Source organism: Mus musculus, chromosome 4 (assembly GCF_000001635.26).
Source record: "Mus musculus strain C57BL/6J chromosome 4, GRCm38.p6 C57BL/6J".
NCBI lineage: Eukaryota > Metazoa > Chordata > Mammalia > Rodentia > Muridae > Mus > Mus musculus.
The window spans coordinates 34,449,073-34,464,566 of NC_000070.6; the positions used below are offsets into that span (position 1 = coordinate 34,449,073).

At 42.4% G+C, this 15,494-nt stretch overlaps 1 pseudogene; it reads left to right on the top strand.

The window, feature by feature from the left end:
- Gm12351 (predicted gene 12351) lies at nucleotides 8,780-9,157 on the top strand (annotated as a pseudogene).

Genomic DNA, 15,494 nt, shown 5'->3' on the forward strand with positions numbered 1-15,494 from the left:
CTGACACCATTGCATACACTAGCAAGATTTTATTGAAAGGACGCAGATGTAGCTGTCTCTTGTGAGACTATGCCGGGGCCCAGCAAACACAGAAGTGGATGCTCACAGTCAGCTAATGGATGGATCATAGGGCTCCCAATGGAGGAGCTAGAGAAAGTAGCCAAGGAGCTAAAGGGATCTGCAACCCTATAGGTGGAACAACATTATGAGCTAACCAGTACCCCGGAGCTCTTGACTCTAGCTGCATATATATCAAAAGATGGCCTAGTCGGCCATCACTGGAAAGAGAGGCCCATTGGACTTGCAAACTTTATATGCCCCAGTACAGGGGAATACCAGGGCCAAAAAGGGGGAGTGGGTGGGCAGGGGAGTGGGGGTGGGTGGATATGGGGGACTTTTGGTATAGCATTGGAAATGTAAATGAGTTAAATACCTAATAAAAAATGGAAAAAAAAAAAAAGACACAGCTGCCCCCAAAAAAAAAAATAAAAAATAAAAAATAAAACAAATGCTTGTGCTCAAAGGCCCAGTCTAAAATAGAATAAAGGGAGGGAGTCCTTGGGGTAAGACGCCACCCAGCAGAGCATCCAACCTGAGAACTGGAAAGAGCTGAGGAATGTCCTGCTTCTAAAAAGCACCAACTAAGGAAAGCTTCTGCAACTGTGGTTCCAGGGGCCAGGGCTTCCTCTCCAGTGGGCAGGTGTGCTCGACAGTGTCACCCTCAGGCATCTGGCTTTAGGTCATGAAGGAAGGATGCACGAGTAAAGGGGTTGGGAAATCTTCCTCCAGAGGGAAGATAAGCCACTGAGACCGGGGGCGGGGTGGGAGGGGGGGGGGGACATTTTCTGCATGCAGGGAATGGGACGTTGAAAGTGAAATTTGACTTTCGTTCAAGATGCCAGAGCCCTGAGATACCTGCCGAGGAAAGCTGATTCTAGGGAGTGGAACCAGCCAAGAGAGGAGTGTGCTGCAGTCAGCAAAGCTGGAAGGGAAGAGACATGAGCCCTCTAACATCAGACAGGGAGCTACGGGACGTGGGACTTGCCCCTCCTCCATGTTGGTCCTGTAGCATTCGTTCCTTTTGGGGTGGTAATGCACAGTCTGTGCCTTGTGTGTTGAAACTATGTAGTTTGCTTTTCTATTTTACCAGGAATTACAATTAACAGATTGCCTTGAGTCTTGGAAGAGATTTGGGACAGTTAAACTGTATTGAGACAGGCTGTGAAAGACTACGGGGACTTTTGAAGTTGGGCTTAAAACATTTCTGTATTATGATGTGGCTGGGCGTCTGTGTGGGGCAGGGAGTAGAGTTTGGTGGTTTGAGTGAGAATGACCTCCAAAGGCTCATATATTTCAATATTTGGTCCCCAGTTGGTGGGACTGTTCAAGGATTAGGGGGTGTCGCCTTATGAGAGGAAGTGTGTCACAGAGGGCAGGTTTTGAGGTCTCAAAAACAAAGCAATTCTCAGTCTGTCTGTATCTACCTCTATCTCTCTTTTCTTCCCTCCAACCCGAGGATCAAGATCTAAGCTCTCAGCAATTTCTACCACCACACCTTTGCTCCACCATCATGGACTCTAACCCTCTGAAACCATGGGGAATGTGGTCACGTGTTCTGGACCAGGCATCTTGGTTGGGAGCAGGGAGATGCCTACTGTCTTCAGACGGGTTGGCTGGTGCCAGGGTCTCTGAACTGACTCAACCTTACCAAGTTTCCTGATATAGTCTACTGCCCCACACCTGTGAATGCTCTATAACCTATCACATATCTTGTGTTGAACTTGCTTTTTTGTTTCCCGTAAAACCCTGTCCCCTCCCTTCCTTGCAACTCTACTAAGGTGTCAGGCAGCTAAGATCAGACTGAAAACTAGAATAAAAATGAATTTACAACCTGATTTCAGGGTTCACTTGACATCTCAAATGTAAGAATATTTAGAAACTTCTAGGAATGTTTCTAAACAGAGTCAATAATATAATGCACAAAAAGTATTTAACATAGTTCCTTAAATTTTATTTTATTTTATTTTATGTGTATGGGTGTTTTAATTACATATATGCATGCAGCATGTGTAGGCCAGAAGAAGGTGTCAGATTCCAATCCCTTGGAACTGGAGCTAGAGTTATAAGCTGCCAAACAGGAACGGAGTCCTCTGGAAGAGCAGCCATTCTCCAGCCCTTTAATATAGGTGTTTGTTTGTTTGTTTTGTTTTGTTTTGTTGATTTTGTTTTTCAAGATGAGGTTTCTCTGTAAGCCTTGGCTGTCCTGGAACTCTGTGCCCTGTAGACCAGTCTGGCCTCAAACTCAGAAATCCTCCTGTCTCTGCTTCTCAAGAGCTGGATTTAAAGGCATGCACCACCACACAGCTAACATAGCTCTTAATAGGAATGTTCCTTAGGTTAGCAATTACTGTAATTTTATTTTGAAGCGTGAAATTCCAGTGCTATGGTCTGTCTGTGAGTTGCTAAATTCCTTCCCTTAGGGGAACAAAAACAATTTTTACCCCACCTACTATAGTCTTAATTCAAGGTGTAATTCCAGCCAAGTTCATTCTGGGACCCAGTGAGTTCATTAGGCTAACTTACAGAGTAACAGGCAGGGGCCTGGGGAGTTTGAAAGCAGCTGCACTGGAAGGTCTGTGCCCAACATGGATAACAAACAGCTCCACCATGACTGTGTACATGGAGGTCCCTCCCCTAATCTTTCCCGGCCTGTATCCTCCAGCTGTTCCTAGAGACCGCAAGACCACAAGTAATTAGAGAGTAATTGTATACAAATGTTGGGAAGAATAATTGGCTACCTCACTGAGGGTACCATGACACCTCCACACCCCCTCTTTTAAAGAAAGAAGTCAACAAGCCCAGCTGTTACAATCTATGGCAAGCAGGCCCAACCAAACCCCTGATGGTGGCAGTAGTTGGCTCAGAGGACAGCAGTGTAAGGGTGGTTTTTAATGGCTAAAGGTGCTTGACACCAAGCCTAGTGTCCTTACTTCAGTCCCTAGGAGCCACAAGATGCAACAAAAGAACTGGCTCCTGTGAGTTGTCCAGTGACCTCCACACATGCAATGGAGCCATGTGGAAGACCTTGATATAGAAAGATTTCTATCCAAAAGAACTAAAATTAGAAAGGCTTGAAGGTTTAAGGAGCAAATTTATTTACAGTGGAAACTTAATCTAGACTACATTATATACAACTTACCAAGTGAATTTGCAATTGATTTCTTTTTTTTTCAATAATTTTTTTTTATTTACTTCACATTCCAATTGCAACCACCCTTTCTCCCTTCCCTCCCACTCCGCCCTTAAAAATCCCTTCCCCCATTACTCCCTCTCCTTCTCCTCAGAGAAGGGGAAGCACCCCCCCCCCCCGTACCACCCCACCCTGGGGCATCTAGCCCCATCAGTACTAAGTGTATCCTCTCCCTCTGAGGCCCAACCAGCTAGAGGAAGGGGATCCAATGGCAGGCAACAGAGTGAGAGACAATCCACCTCTGTTCCAATTGTTAGGGGACCCACATGAAGACCAAGCCGCATATCTGCTACAAAAGTGTAGGGGGCCTAGGTCCAGCCCCTGCATACTCTTTGGTTGGTGCTTCAGTCTCTATGAGCCCCCTGGGCTCAAGTTCCTTCCAATTGACCACAAAATTTCATATCTTTGTTTTTAATAGCTGAACAGTATCCCATTGTGTAAATGTACCACATTGTCCTTATCCTTTCTTCAGTTGAGGGACATCTGGATTGTTTGCAGTTTTTGGCTATTATGAATAAAGCTGCTATGAACATAGTTGAACAAGTGACCTTGTGGTATAGTGGGGCATATTTTGGGTATATGCTCAGGAGTGGTATAGCTGGGTCCTGGGGTAGAAATATTCCCAGTTTTCTAAGAAAACGTCAAATTGATTTCCAAATCAATTTGTACAAGTTTGCACTCCCACGAGCAATGGAGGAGTGTTCCTCTTGCCTCACATCCTCACCTTCTTAACTATTTTGAAGGGTGTAAGATAGAATCTCATAGTTGTTTTGATTTGCATTTCCCTGAAGACTAAAGACAATGACCATTTCTTTAAGTACTTCTCAGACATTAGATATTCCTCTGTTGAGAATTCTCTGTTTGCCTCTGAACCCTGTTTTGATTAGGTTATTTGATTTGTTGATGCCTAATTTCTTGAGTCCTTTATGTATTTTGGATATTAGTCCTCTGTTGGATGTAGGGTTGGTGAAGATCTTCTCCCAGGCTATCATTTTGTCCTACTGAAAATGTCCTTAAAGAAGCTTTTCAGTTTCATGAGTTCTCATTTATTAATTTTTTATCTTAGAGCCTGAGCCACTGATGTTCTGGTTCAGAAAGTTGTCTCCTGTGCCAATGTGTTCAAGGGTATTCCACACTTTCTCTATTAGGCTTAGTGTGTCTGATTTTATGTTGAGGTCTAAAATCCACTTGGACTTGAGTTTTGTGCAGGGTAAATATGGGCCTATTTGCATTCCTTTACATGCAGACAGCCAGTTAGACCAGCACCATTTGTGGAAGATGCTTTCATTTTTCTATGGTATGGTTTTGGTTTCTTTGCCAAATATCAAGTGTCCATAGGTCTGTGGGTTTATTTCAGGTCTTCAATTCAATTTCACTGACTCCTCTGTCTGTTTTTATGCCACTACCATTCAGCTTTTATTCCTATTGCTCTGCAGTACAACTTGAAATCCGATATGCTGATACTTGCAGGAGTTCTTTTGTTATACAGGACTGTTTTAGCTATTCTAGGTTGTATGCTTTTCCATATGAAATTCAGAATTACTCTTTCAAGGTCTATAAAGAACTGTGTTGACAATTTAATGGGATTTGCATTGAATCTGTAGATTGCTTTTGGTAGGGTGATCATTTTCACTCGGTTAATTTGACCAATCCATGAGCATGGGAGATCTTTCGAACTTCTGATATTTTCCTCAAATTCTTTCTTCAGAGGCTTGAACTTCTTGTCATACAGATCTTTCATTTACTTGGTTAGAGGTACACCAAGGTAGTTCATGTTATTTGTGACTATTGTGAAGGGTGTTGTTTCCCTAACTTCTTTCTCAACAGGTTTATTATTTGTATACAGAAGGGCTACTGATTTTTTTTTAAGTTGGTTTTTTATTCAGCCATTTCACAAAGGTGTTTATCAGCTATAGGAGTTCCCTGGGAGAATTTTTGGGGTCAGTTATGTATATCATCATATCATCTGCAAATAGTGATACTTTGACTTCTTCATTTCCAATGTGTTTCCCCTTGAAATCCTTTAGTTATATTATTGTTCTAGCTTGAACTTCAAGTACTATACTGAATAGACAGGGAAAGAGTATGCAGCCTTGTCTTGTCCCTGATTTTAGTGAAATTGTTTTAAGTTTCTTTCCATTTAATTTGATGTTGACTATTGGCGTGTGTTTTAGTTAGGGTTTTACTGCTGTGAACAGACACCATGACCAAAATTATAGAAGAAAATTTCCCCAACATAAAGAAAAAATGCCTATAAACATACAAGAAGTTTACAGCACACAAATTAGAATGTACCAGGAAAGAAAATCTCCCTACCACACAATAATCAAAATACTAAATCTACAGAACAAAGAAAGGATACTAAAAGCTGAAAGGGAAAAAGGCCAAGTAACATACAAAGTCAGGCCTATCAGAATTACACTCAAGTTCTCAAGAGGGACTCTAAAAGCCCTTGCATTTTGGGATATACATGTTCAGAAGTGAGATGACATAGAAGAAATGGGTACATCAGTTAGATCTAAAATGATGTTATATTCTTGGAGTTTTCCTTCTATGAGTATGAAGTGTCCTTCCCCATTTTTTTATTAATTTTGGTTGGAAATCTATTTTATTAGATATTAGAATGATTTTGTTGAAAATATTTTCTGGTTCGGAGTTGGGGGTCTTTTTCTTCTATTTCTATTCCTTTTAGGTTAGGTCTCTTGTTAGTATTCCAGATTTTCTGACTGTTTTGGGTCAGACACTTTTTAAATTTTCTTCTATGATATTTTCTGTGTCTGAGCTTCTCTCTTCCGTCTCTTGTATTCTGTTGGTGATGCTTATAATGTCTGCTTTTCCTGTTCTCTTCCCTAACTTTTCAATCTCCAGAATTCCCTCAATTTGTATTTTCTTTATTGCTTCTATTTTCATTTTCGGGTCTTGAACAGTTTTTTCATTTCCTTCACCTCTTTGATTTTATTTTCCTGTATTTCTTTAATTACAGAGTTATCACAGAGAAAGGAGCTTCAGTTGAGAAAATGCCTCCATGAGATCCAACTGTAAGGCATTTTCTCAGTTAGTGATCAAGGGGGAAAGGCCCCTTGTGGGTGGTGCCATCCCTGAGCTGGTAGTCTTGGTTCTATAAGAGAGCAGGCTGAGCAAGCCAGGGGAAGCCAGCCAGTAAGGAACATCCCTCCATGGCCTCTGCCTCAGCTCCTGCTTCCTGACCTGCTTGAGTTCCAGTCCTGACTTCCTTTGGTGATGAACAGCAACATGGAAGTATAAGCTGAATAAACCCTTTCCTCCCCAACTCAAGATTCTTGGTCATGATGTTTGTGCAGGAATAGAAACCCCGACTAAGACAGGGATTTTATTCATGTTCTCTTTAAAGGCATCTATCATCTTTATAAAATAGAGTTTTAATCTGTTTTCTTGTGGTCAGGCAATGGAGCTCCAGGGGGACACCAAGCTGTTTAGGGCAGCCGGGAGTACCCTAAAGGACTTGGTGGGCAAGGAACTGGGTGGAGGGAGGGGATCTAACTGCATACTCCTGTGGTTGAAGGTCTAGTAAAGGCAGGCAGAGAGGAGGCCAAACAATGGGACTCTGGGGGACAGCATGCCACTCAGGCCAGGTGCTTTGGCCCCGAGGATGACAATTGATTTCTGACATTTTTGAAGGTCAACTGATTTAGAAGTCAAACAACTACTAAGTATAAAAAGTAGCTTAACCTAAAGAACAACAGCTACTTAACCTAAAACCTTCTAAAGTTGCCAAGGTAAGTGGACTGCCTGCCCCCTTCTTAGTCAATGGTTGGGGGTGAGGGGTTCCCTCTGAACTTAACAGTAAACATAATAGCACGTAAGAGGTGAGATGAACTATGAATAGAAAGCCTTCAGGTAGTGTGACAGCCCATAGGCTAAGAACACTTCCTGCTTTTTCCTGTGACCAGAGTTAGATTCCTAGAACTTATATCAGGTGGCTCACCACTGCTCCAGTTCCAGGGAGGGATCTCACTCCCTCTTCTGGCCTCTGATAGAACCTGTACACATTCTGTGTAGAAACACGTTTTTGGTTTTTGGGTTTGGTTTTTTTGTTTGTTTGGTTTTTTGTTTTGTTTTGTTTTGTTTTTGTTTTTTTGGTTTTTTTTTTGTTTGTTTTTTTGGTTGGTTGGTTGGTTGGTTGGTTTGGTTTGGTTTGGTTTGGTTTTCGTTGTTTTGGTTTGGTTTGGTTTGGTTGGTTGGTTGGTTGTTTTTGGGTTGGGGGGTGGTTTGGTTTGGTTTGGTTTTTTTTTTTTTTTTTTAATTGCCTGTCCTGTAATTGGTGTGTATGTATGGTCTTAAGAAGATCCATCATTTCCAATTTTAGTGAGGCAAAGTCCCAGGGTGATAGGATGATTAGAAGTGACCAAAAGAGGAAAACTCATTGCTGGGTTGCCCTTCTTATAGCCATCCCTTCCCCTTCTTTCCTGTTACTATAAGGTATCTATGGAAAGGCCAGAGAGCACCTTTTCCAGCCTCAGTGTAGCCCAGGGTTAAAAGGCCCTGTTGTTCTAGCAGGGAGACTATAAGAAGAAATCCACTGAGAGACTTCTGGGGAAATGTTTCTCTGTGATACTCCTACTAATAATAACAATGTTGCTATCTAGAAGAAACAAGCTTACCTGTTCCCTGGGCAGAGGTTGAAAGGGGAAATTGAGATGCTGCAAAGCAAGTGTAGGCTGAGGCCAGTGTAATTTGAACTTCAGAAGAGCTGATATTATAACTGTGTGTTTACTCTTAGAGGGTGTCTTAGAGATCAAAGGGTTGCATCGAACACTTCAGACTGCCTCCAAACCAAACACCAAAGGAAATAAGAAACCAGGAGACAAGGTCTGGAAAAATAAAAAAGGGGAGAAAAGGGTCATATTCTCTGTGAAGAGAGTTGATAGTTAACATTTTGCTGAGGGAAGCTCCCCAGAGAGCAAGATTAGATGTCCTGTTTACAGCAAATATTGCGATAGATTTCATAAGTGCAGCTAGTGAGCTCTGTCAAAGAGAGTATACGGTCAAAACAAGAAACAATAAAAGTTTGATCACTTCTTCAGCTTTTTCCACAGAAAAGGGAACATCAAGAAGCCCCCTCCGAGGTGCTGCTTCAGCCTCTTAGATTTCCCTTTTCTGCCGCCTTCTGCATCCTGCTCTAGCTCAGCCAGTGGCAGTCAGTTTCACATGTCCATTCCTCTACCTTTCCCTTACTCCTGCTATATTAGAGAGTGACACTGCTAACGACATAGGAGAACACAAGTCCCAGCTTCAGGCTCTGCTTTCTAAACAACACAGACCCAGAATATATTTGGTTGCTTTTGGTTTGGGATTGGTTTTGCTCTTAATTTTTTCTTTGTTTGTTTGTTTGCTGTGCAACAAATGACCACAAACTTAAATGTGTGCTTATTCTTAAAGGATGCCTTAGAGATCAAAGGGTTGTGTCCAAACCAAACACCAAAGAAAACAAGAAATCAGGAGACCAAGTTTGGAAAATTTTAAATTAATTAAATTAAGAAATAAAAATTCTCTCTTCCAGTCTTTTTGGCCTCACTGGTAGAAGCAAGATGATGAAAGGAACGTCATCCTTTGGAAAGCATCGCAATAAGACACTCACGCTGTGCCGCCATTGAGGCTCTAAGGCCTACCACCTTCAGGAGTCGACTTGTGGCAAATGTGGCTATCCTGCCAAATGCAAGAGAAAGAAACTGGAGTGCCAAGGCTAAGAGACGAAACGCTACCAGGGCTGGTCAGATGAGGCACCTAAAAATTGTCTATCGAAGATTCAGACATGGATTCTGTGAAGGAACACCACCTAAACCCAAGAGGGCAGCTGTTGCAGCATCCAGTTCATCTTGAGGATTTCAATCACTCATAAAATGAAAGCTCTGGTCTCAAAAAATATATAAAATAAAATGGAGATAATAAACAAAAATTCTATTTCATAGCTCCTGGTTTTTGTGGGTCAGAAATCTACCAGTAGTTGGGTTTTTACCTCAGGTATAGGCTGAGTTGGGGTCTCACGAGGAGCTGAGAATATCTTTCCAATCTATGTGGGTTTGCCTAAACTCTGATCCTTGTAGGACTGAGGTTCCCTATTATATTCTGAATACCAGCCAGGGTCTATTCTCTGCTTACTAGAGGCTACCTGTGTGCTTTTCCATGAGGGTCACTCCATCTTTAGAGCCAAAAACAGTTCATTGAATCATGCTCCTGTTTTGGCAAGTCCCTCTGACCACTCTGTTTCTGACTCTAGATCCAGTCATAACTGGGGTGTTTCATTAGCAAAGGCCTACTTGCATGACCTCTCACCTAGAAGTCTATTAATTTAAAATATTAATTATGCTTTGTAATGTAACATAGCCATAAATTCTATCCACATTCAAATGGAAATGTATTATAGAAAGGCAAGGGGCTGGAAAGATGGCTCAGCATTTAAGGGCAATGGCTCCTCTTCCAGAGATCCAGGGTACAATTCCCAGCATCTACTTGGTGGCTCACAACCATCAGCATCTCCAGTCCCAGAGATCCAAAGCCCTCTTCTAACTCTGTGTGGGCACTGAATGCAAGCAAAATACCCATATACATAAAATAAAATAAAATAAAATAAAATAAAATAAAATAAAATAAAGCCAGGTGTGGTGGTTTGAATAGACATAGCTCCACAAACTCCTGTGTTTGAATGCTTGGCCTGTGGGAATTTCACTATTAGGAGGTGTGGCCTTGTTGGAGGAAGTGTGTCATTGGGAAAATGGGCTTTGAAGTCTCTTAGTGCTCAGGATCCACCGAGTGTGAAATTTCAGACCCTCCTCCTAGCTGCCTGTGGAAGAAAGTCTCCTGACTGCCTTTAGATCAAGATGTAGAACTCTCAGCTCCTCCAGCACCATGTCTGCCCGCACAACTACCTGCTTCCAACCATGATGATAATGGACTAAACTTCTGGAATGAAAGCCAGCCCCAATTAAGTGTTTTCCTTGATAAGAGTTACCTTGGTCATAAATGTCTCTTCACAGCAATAGAAACATTAACTAAAGGAGGTGGTTCATGCCTTTATTTCCAGAATTTAAGCGAGAGAAGAAAGCTGACCCTGTGAGTTTGAAGTCAACTTGGTCTACATAGTGAGTTCCAGGCTGTCCTAGGGTTTTACTGCTATGAACAGATACCATTATCAAGGAAACTCTTATAAGGGTGTCTTAGTCAGGGTTTCTATTCCTGCACAAACATCATGACCAAGAAACAACTTGGGGAGGAAAGGGTTTATTCGGCTTACACTTCCATACTGCTGTTCATCACCAAGGAAGTCAGGACTAGAACTCAAGCAGGTCAGGAAGCAGAACTTATGCAGAGGCCATGGAGGGATGTTCCTTACTAGCTTGCTTCCACTGCCTTGCTCAGTCTGCTCTCTTATAGAACCAAGACTACCAGCCCAGAGATGATCCTACCCACAAGGGGCCTTTCCCCCTTAATCACTAATTGAGAAAATACCCCACAGCTGGATCTCATGGAGGCACTTCCCCAACTGAAGCTCCTTTCCCTGTGATAACCCCAGCCTGTGTCAAGTTGACACATAAAATCAGCCAGTACAAAGGGCAAGATTTAATTGGGGCTGGCTTACAGGTTCAGAGGTTCAGTTCATTATCATCAAGGCAGGAACATGGTGGCATCCAGGCAGGCATGGTGCAGGAGGAACTGAGAGTTCTACATCTTTATCTGAAGGCTGCTAGCAGAATACTGACTTCCAGGCAGCTAGGATGAGGGTCTTAAAGCCCATACCCACAGGGACACTTAATCTAACTGGTATTAGTAGACATAGAAGACAAGGAAATGGGATTTTCTATAGCTATACAGACTCAAAAGCACAGGAACAATTATGACTAAAATGTAAGAAACATACTTTCTGTTAATAATAGAGTTTGAAGTCTTACAAAAGAAAATAACTGAGTCAATCCAACCGGCTTCTTATTCAAAGCCTGCTTTGAAAGCCCTCTTCTAATTATCATCTCTCAGTCGCTTCTTCATGGTAGCAAGCTAAATGACTTCCTAACCAACTATCTCATGACTTTGGATTCCATGGCCATCAGGCTACCTCTGGAGCTATCTACAGGTGAAGGCACCCAGACTGTCACCTTCTTGCTTTCCCTCGACAGATAACTGTCCTTCCTCTTCCAACACTATACTCACATCAGACCCTGCCATTCTAGAACATCAAAATCCTCCCTGATAATATTACATACAACTCCATAAAAACTCCTCTACAGGACCACCACTGGATTTTCAAAGACATATAACACTACACCAATCAATTGTTTGTTTGTTTGTTTGTTTGTTTGCCTGTTGGTTTTTCAAGACAGGGTTTCTTTGTGTAGCCCTGGCTGTCCTGAATCTCCCTCTGTAGACAAGGCTGGCTTCAAACTCAAAAAGATCTGCCTGGCTTTGTCTCCTGAGTGCTGGGATTATAGGTGTGAGCCACTACCACATGGCTTATTGATTTTATTAATAAAGGGAAGATGGTGAGAGGGTGAATGTTCAGTTTTCCCTCATCTTCAGGGTCCTTTCAGTGTTATGTCAGGGTGCAGGGAACAGGCTGTAAGGGTCAATTTATGTTTAGACAACACAGTGCTGACGAGAATATCCAGGAGGAATCAGCTAAAACATGGCCGACAATGGATATGGTGGTTTGAATTAGATGTCTCCCATAGTCCCGGGTGTTTGAATGTTTGATCCACAGTTGGTGATACAGTTTGAGGAGGGTTGAAAAATGTGGCCTTTCAAGCCTCCAGTCAGTCCCAGTTCAATCTCCTGGTTTAGCTTGTATTTTAAAATGTGATGGCTCAGCTTGCTCCTCTAATCACCCTGCTGTGATTGTAATGGACTTTATCTTTTACCATGACCCCAAATAAACTCTTTCTTCTAAAAGTTGCCTTGGTTCTGGTAACAACAATAGAAAAGTAACCAAGCACAGAACAGCTTACACCAGATGTCCAGGGAACCTCAAAAGTGAATGGCGATGTAATTTGCTATATAACTATTACTGGTAGAATGCCACTTTTGTGTGGGTTCTATATAAATAGTTGGGTTTACTATTGCTTTGACAAAATGCCATGACCAAAAAGCAACTTGGGAAGGGAAGGGTTTATTTGACTTACATTTTTATATCACTGTTGTCAAAGAAAGTCAAGACAGAAGTTCAAACAGGTCAGAACATGGAGACAGAAGCTGAGGCAGAGGCCAGGGAGGAGTGTTGTTTACTGTGTTGCTCCTCATGGTTTGCTCAGCCTGCTTTCTTATAGAACCCAGGACTGCCAGCCCTGGGATGGTCCCACCCACAATAGGCGGGGCCTCCTCCATCAATCGCTAACTAAGAAGGGGCCTTACAACCAGATCTTATTGAGGAATTTCCTCAAATGAAGTTTCCTCCTTTCAGATAACTCTAGTTTGTGTCATAGCCAGGACATATAACTTTGAGGTCAAAGGCCTGATCCTTGCCATAGGCTTAATCTCAACCATCACCAGCCTACCTGTCTAGGTTTGTGGATAGGCATATGGCGGTTTGAATAAGAATGGCCCCCATAGGCTTAAAAATTTGACTGCTAGTACTAAGGAGTAGTGCTATTTGAAAGGATTAGGAGGTGTGGCCTTGTTGGAGTAGGTGTGTCCTTTAGAAAACATGTGGCACTGGGGATGGGCTTTGAGGTTTCAAAAGCCCAAGCCTGTCCCAGAGGCTCTCTTGACTGTCTGCAAATATGGAAGTAGAATTATCAGCTCCTCCAGCACCATGCCTGCTTCGATTCTCCCCACCATGATGATAGTGATATACCTTTGAAACTGTAACAAGTCCCAATTAAATGTTTTCTTTTGCAAGAGTTGCCTTGGTCCTGGTATCCCTTCACAACAATAGAACACTAAGCAAGGTTAGTGGCTACCTTTGTGCTTCCTGTGTGTGCTATGATTCTAGGTGCCTACTACTGGGTGCCTGCATAGCAGCCTTGGTTTTGAATAAATAAACCATGTTTGTGAGTCTTCAAATCCCACCAAAGCCCTGGACTCCCACCCTCTTCCTTTCCTGGAATTAAAGTACATGCCTCACACAAGCTATTTAAAATCTATACTTCACCATTGTACCCAACTTTGTTCAAGCAGACGTCATTTGGATGACATTACATGTCTATCGTGTAACATTGAATTTCCAGGTTATAAGTTCCTTAGACAACTTAACCCAGATTTATATTTTATTTCTTGTCAAGGCTGACTCCCTCACATATCTACCATGTAAAAAATGTAAACTTGGAAGTGGAGTGCTTTGGGTTTTGTTTTTCTTTAAACATGCATTTTTAATCGGGCAATTTATCTCGATCCATCTTTCTTATACTCTGCAAGTGAAGACTCCTTTCCTCTTCTAAATATCCTTCTTGCCCCAGACCTTCTTTCAACATCACCTATCAAGGACTGAGGCGTGACTCAGCTGGCAGAGAGTTTTTGTAGCATGTTGAAAGTTCTGGATTCAATGCTAGGCACATAAACCAGACACTGCAAGGCATGATGATACACAGTTCTAAATTCTAGCTCTTAAGATCTGAAGGCAACAGGATTATCCTCAGTCTCACAGAGCAAGTTCCAGGCAAACATGCGCTATATGAGACCCTATGGGGAAGGAAAAGCAATGTGAGGGTTTGTATATGCTCGGCCCAGAGAGTGGCACTATTAGAAGGTGTGACCCTGTTGGAGTAGGTGTGTCACTGTGGACGTAGGCTTTAAGACCCTCATCCTAGCTGCCTGGAAGTCAGTATTCTGCTAGCAGCCTTCAGACAAAGATGTAGAACTCTCAGCTCCTCCTACACCATGCCTGCCTGGATGCTGCCTTGTTCCCACCTTGATGATAATGGACTGACCCTCTGAACCTGTGATTAACCAGCCCCAATTAAATGCTATCCTTTATAAGACTTGCCTTGGTCATGGTGTCTGTTCACAGCAGTCAAACCCTAAAAAAGACAAGCAATGACAGCATATTATTCAAAAACATAGAAGTAAATGTCAGAAAACTACCAACTTATAAACTACTTCTCAAAGCATTCCAAAAATTCAAGATGTTAATGTTTTTAACCTTACAAAAAAGGAAGATTACAAGCTGAGTGTGGTGACTTGAAATGCCAGCACATGCAAAACTGACACAGAAAGATCTGGGGCAAGCCTGGGAGGGCCAATAGTGAGTTCCAGTCTGAGATACCTGGTGAAATTTCGATACCAACAAGCCTAAGGGTTTGGAAAATATAATTCAATGGTAGAGCACTTCTCTAGGATGTGTAGGGTCCTGGGTTTAAGTCTCAGAACAGACAGAGAATTGAGAGATGTGAAAATATTGGGTACAGTAATATTTTTAAAGCACTGAACATACTATTTACTTTTTAAAAAATAAAATTTCCAGGAAATCAGAGTAATAGGATTAAATGCAGAGGTGAATGGGAGAGCAAGGCAGAGGAAGAAAACGGGGAGAGATCATTAATAGGAAACACTTTTTGAAAAGACCTTTAGTTCCAGTACTATAAAGCTCCCTAAAATACATATGTGTGGTGTTTTGAATGAGAATGGCCCTCATAGGCTAATATGTTTGGGTACTTGATCCCTAGTTAGTGGACCTGTTTGGAAAGGGTTTAGAAGGTATGACCTTGTTGAAGGAGGTATGTCACTGGGAGTGGGCTTTGAGGTTTCAAAACCCCATGACACTCTTAGTGCTCTCTCTCTCTCTCTCTCTCTCTCTCTCTCTCTCTCTCTCTCTCTCTGCCTCATGTGTGTTGATAACATGTAATCTTTTTGCTGCAACTGCAGTGCCATGCCTGTCTGCCTGGTGTCATGCTCCTCACCATGATGCTTAAGTGTGGGTTAGTGGACTGTGCCCCAAGACAAAAAACTTGGTAAGGTCCGGGTACTCTCATATCTGAGAACAGTAGGAATAAAGCATGCGGAGTTGTATCATCAAAGACCTTCTGGAAGCGTCTGTCTTATAGAACTGAAACACTTTGGGGGAAGAGAATTCACTGTCAAAGTTTTCATTGCTGGAAGCTGCTTGAGCCTACCACAGTCACTTCCCATTCAGTGGTTCCCAACTTCAGCTTCTAGCTGCCCACTGCACCCCACTGGAAGAGACCAAGCAGCCCACCTTGATCCTACGTCCCCTCCCCTTCAGAGAGCGCAACTCCAGCTGGGCCAGAATCCCACAGATCTCCACAGAGAGTTAACTGGCCGTTAT